The sequence below is a fragment of the Rhyacophila brunnea genome, unplaced genomic scaffold, assembly GCF_057557595.1.
Source record: "Rhyacophila brunnea isolate RB1 unplaced genomic scaffold, BYU_Rbru_1.0 scaffold_40, whole genome shotgun sequence".
In the NCBI taxonomy this organism is placed as follows: Eukaryota; Metazoa; Arthropoda; class Insecta; order Trichoptera; family Rhyacophilidae; genus Rhyacophila; species Rhyacophila brunnea.
This window is the reverse complement of record NW_028233069.1, coordinates 1,921,858-1,927,648: the sequence shown is the minus strand read 5'-3', so window position 1 is coordinate 1,927,648 and position 5,791 is coordinate 1,921,858.

Here is a 5,791-nt window from a genome sequence, read left to right as displayed (position 1 = left end):
TATATCAATGAATAAAATTTTTATTTACGTTTGCAAGGCCGAAAAATTCCTCTGGATGAGCCGGTATAAAATTCATAAAACGTTTCTATTTGTGTTTTTATGATACCAAATATATCATTAATTGTTAAGTCACTTATATATTACTACTTTCTAGATATTTCTTCGTTGATAGGCAAAATTAAGCATATAAAAGCCTATTATATCTTATGGAATTAGACTTTTGTGATGAATATAGATAAGACACAAGATTCGGTCACAAGTTGATTGGATATTTCAAGTCTCTCTATTGATATAAATTTAAACTTCAAATAAATTTATAATAATTTTTATCGCTTAAAAGCTTGCCACTTATTATCACAGATAAAACAGTTATGTATTAATTTATCTTGTATGTTTTTAACCAGGAGAATTATTTAACAACGAGATATATATTTTTTTCGTGTTTTTCTTTTTATATATCTCGAGATAAATAAAACATTAAACTGTAAACTAATTTCAATGAATTAATTAGATATCTATTGTTATTTTTGGCATATAGAAAATATCATTCCACGGCATTTTTTATTTTTATAGATAATTTATGTTTTTTTAATATCGAACATAAATTTAATGTTTTATTCTTTTGTAAATTATCCTTATATTCTGTGGCATTTTTTGTTTATTTTTTTTTTGTAGAAGGGTGGTGATTTTTTTACAAAAATTATATAACCTATTCCTTTTATTGAAAATTTTACATTCATTTTTATCGCAAATTCTACAGTTTAAAAAAAATCTGGTGATTTTTTATAAAGATTTAAACGGTTTATTTTGTGATCTATGCTACGAACTGGATATGAAGCCGCGGCAGCTCCAGTATATGTTTAAAAACACTAAAAATACACATTTCAGCTTCTATTGAATAATAAAATTTGAATAAAACTCTATTATAAGTGTTTGTATAGTAAATCACTTTATTGGAGGTCTGATCATAAAAATTTTACCGATCCCTTCTATTAGTGAAAAAAAATTATTTTACTTTTGTAAAAATGAGAAGGTGATTTACTGTTTTAAATTCATTTAAAATGCATCTTTTTAATTTTTCTAGCTAATTAATTTTCTTTACGAAAGAAAAAAAAAATTGTTAGCTACACTTTTGAGCAATATTTTTCGTTTGTGTGGCCTTATTACATAAAAAAAACAACAAATTATCACATTTTTTAAAGGAAAATAAAATACATTTGAATATTATAACAATATATTATGGAGACAAAGTGTTCATATTTTATTTTTGGATTTTAAGTAAGTTCCAATGTTGTAAAAAAAGTAAGATTTAAAACACTTTTATATTTATTTGGATGGGTTTTAAAAGAATAATACCGTATGATATTTAATTTGATATCATATAATTAAATTTTTTCAAGGCACGAGTAAAATGCTCTAGATAAGTTATAACATGTATTTAAATTAATTTTTCATTTTGAAAACGTTTCATTAGACATATTTTCAATATGTATAAATTTCGTTTTTTTCAAAATCCAGCTATTTTTTCTAATAAATTAAAATTTATTTAAAGAATAAAAGCGCTTCTAAAAATTTATATTTGTATTAAGAACTTTAATAAGTTCAATACATCCAAAAAAAAAGTTTTAAACAACATAATCATGCTTATAAGTGTGAATAGAGAAATTAAATTGTTATATAATATTTTAAATCGCAATAGAAACAAAGCTTGTAAGTATGTTTTTATACTAATTTATGGAATAAAGAACTAGAAATAATTTTTTTATGGCAAAAATTGGTTTAAAAGAAAAAATATATCGTTTTTAATCTTTTAAGGATAATAAAAATTTCATAAGAGAATTTTAGAAGATTTTATTGCGGCTTCAAGAATAAATTTTTAAGTCCTTCATACCAAAATAAAAAAAAATTGTCTTTCTATAATTTATTTAATCCATACACATTATAGCTCTTAACATGCATTTAAACTATAATGCTCTAAATTTGATTTTAAAGCTGATTTTTCTTTTATCTAGAATATTTGCGACATTCGATAGGCCAACAGTATGTTTTCAATTAGTTACAATTTAATAAAAATATCCGAAGTTTGTAATTTTAATATCGTTGTAAATTTGTCAAAATCATGTAATAAATATAGAAAAGGGTCGATATATTTTTTTACTCTAGCAATATTAGTTTGTTGTGATGGTTTTTTCTGCTTATATTAATCTTTGTTTAGCTTTATATGTATGAAAATTATGCTTTGGGGATTCTTTTTCATTACATGATAAAAACGGTCATATATATTTCACGCCTTTAAAATTCACATTCACATTCACATGATATTTATTTATTATAATAAAAAAATTTCTTACAATATTTTATGAATTAAATACCCGGTTTTTTCGAATTTTTATATTTTAGTTATTACAAAGAGCACTAAAGTTATATTCTTAAAAATAACAAGAAAAAAAATCATACTGAGAATATTGAATGTTGGTAAACTGCAATATTCTTTTTTTACTAAAATAATTCCAATGGTTATACATTTTAAAATTGTTTATCATTTGATAGAGGTGTATATCATTTTATAGAGCTGTATATCATTTGATAGAGCTGTATATCATAGATTACTTATTGATCAGTATCATAAAGATTTAATTACATCATTAATATATCATATTAATACAATATGCTCAGCTATGATTTATACAGATATGGAAAAGCTTAGAAAAAAGTAGAGTGGGACCAAAATCATAATACATATTCCCATAATATTAGAAATAGTATTTCGACTTATCGATGATAAAATAAATATGCAAATACAATCATAAAACAATTATAGACACAATAATCCAAAATAATTGGTGAATGATTTGCCGTGCCAGAATTTTTTTAATTTATACAAAACTAAATTCGTTTTATATCGTTTAGATAAAAAAATCAGAATATATTTAGACTTTATTCAAATAAAATAATCTTAACCATGTTTTATGGGAAGGCTTTCAAAAATAAATCGTATTTCCAAGAAAGGTAGATATCGTCTTATAAAAATATAAATGACAGTTATATGTTTAGCATATGAATAAATTACATTAGAATTTTAAAAAAGAAGTTATATTTCAAATTACAATTTAAGCGTAAAAACGATGAATCTGACACGAAACGAATATACAACCAAATCATTTGTTTCAAAATTTTATTAAAGTGGCATGTTTCAAATATATAAAAAAAACATAATATTGGCGATTAAAAAACTGGGATTTAGATTAAAAAGAATTTAAAATACAATAAACGCTAAATATCCGAAACTATTTATCAATTTATATTTCAAAACCCTTTTATCTTCGAAGCTTTCAAACATATTTCTCACAAACACAGTTTCAATTCATAAAGAAATTGCAGCCCTTTCCAAAAACAATGCACAATTACGAAAACTACAGTTGTAGAAAAGGGAAAAACGAATTCGTACAAGAATCCACGCGTCCATTATTCACAAGAAACGAAACTTCCGTTGCCTCTGAAAGTAATGCAGCCCCATATGTTATATTTAGAAATGAGTCTGGTCATGGAAGTGATGATGATTCCATTTGTTATGCACCATTCAAATCTGAAAAAGTTAGACAGGTAAATCTTGCTACTGAAAGATACAAATCTCCGTTTTTTAATTCCGTATGGAGTTATACAGAACAAGAATGGTCCAAAGAAGACTGGCGCATCGTCGGTTCCAAAAAGCGGTCGATGTCGGTCTGTGATCCAACGATAACCAGACATAGAGAAGAACAAAGAAAGATGAGTGAAGCATATATCGAAGAGCCAATTTTCGGTGAAGCATTTTATTTGGCAACCAGCAAGAAATTCGAGAACATGAGCGTAAACGAAATTCTTAAATTTCTTGACGAGACACTTTATCTTATAGAGTTTAATAGTGGAAGAATGGATATCGCTTATGTTTCTGAAAATAAAGATAGAATCACATATGAACCAGGGAATTTTGTGATCATTGAGGCTGATCGAGGTGAAGACTGTGGAAAAATACTCGCGATCACATGCAAAGATAAATATAGAAAACTCTTACACAGACTATCTGAAGTAACAAAAGAAGTACAACCAAAACGTATTTTTAGAAAAGCGATGCGAAAAGATATGGATCTTATGAAAAAGAAGCAAGAATTAGAAGAATTCGCGTTGGCTAACTGCAAAAGACGGGTGTCGGAAAAATGCCTGGAAATGGAAGTGGTGGGATGTGAATATCAATGGGACATGCACAAGCTCACTTTTTTCTTTGTCAGTGATAAAAGAGTCGATTTTAGAGAACTTGTTAAAGAACTCTATAAAGTTTATAAAACTAGAATTTGGATGTGTGCCGTAGAGAAATCTAAAAATTGCTATTTAAGAGAACTCCTATAACTTTACAAAATATAATTTTAATTAAATAAATTGTTTATAAATTTCAACAAAATCCCTTATTTTTCGAACATTTTATCAATAATCTATTTTATACCACATTTCTTATTGTTTGAATCAAATTAAATAATAATTTTACATCGCGTCTAAATTGTGTATAAAAATTTTGCTTATAAGTTAGCAGCTCTATATTTCTTATTAAATTTAAAAAAATAAAGCGTAACATGGGATGATGTCTTAACACAATATTATAAAAGGTACCTTAAAGAGCCTGAAGTCACAAACAAAATCTAGCATATATTAAAAATATATGATTCTGGAAAACCCCTGAACTAATAAGTATTGAAAAGAGAAGAGGTACTTAAGAAGATGTAAGAGAAGTGGATATAGTCAAGAGTATTTATATGATGTCAGCACGCGAAGTCAATCAAGTTAAGCTTGACTAGAAAATCTAAAATTTGCCCATAAATAAAATTAAGTCAAGTTACATTTGTTTATATTTTTTGTTACCCTATAGATTCCTTATTATTTCAGAATATAGAAGTTAATATGTTAAATCAAAGTAAAACTATATGAGCAAAATAAAAGATAAACAATTGCATCAAAAACCTTTTAGAATTTACAGTAGCTTAATGTTCATTATAGCTGAAATGTCATGTGTGATGAGAATGTGAAAAAAGCTAAAGTTAAGGGCTTGATTTTTCTGGATATAGAATATAAACGTATTTTTCAGATTATATTCATAATTCCAAGATAGTTGATGCGCCATATAAAATAGTATATCACCTAGCAAATTGATGTAAAATAATTTTATTCATGACTACGCACAGAGACATAAGGAAGTGATAAGACACATACGGTATATGTTTTCAAGAAAATTAAAGATAAACGATCAAAGAAACCCTGTTAAATAACAGTTAGAAAACAAACTAGCCTATATAAAAGTAGGCACTATAATCTAAACAGCCATTTAATTATCGCATAATAAACCTGATATTTAACGTATGATAATAAGAAAATCTGATCTTGCTAATATAAATATGAATACCGGTATTGATAAACTGACTAACTTTGAAAATAATAATCTAAGAAAATATAATTTATTAGAAAAGTCTGAAACCTCAGATTTAAAAATGCCATAAATGCCTAATACTATTTGAAATAGCAAGTTATAGAAATATCAAGAGGGCCATAGTTGTATATTAAGGATTTATGGATTTCAACTAAAACAGAAAAACACACAAACAATAATATTGAAGACTAAATTCGAATTTATGGCAATTAGGTCGGGGAGATCATTGATAGGATCATAAAGATGATGTGCCTGAAGAAGCATTAAGCAAACCTACTTTATATAACATTCTAAGTTCTGATCAAGGATTTCTTTATAGCTTCATTCTTACACCCC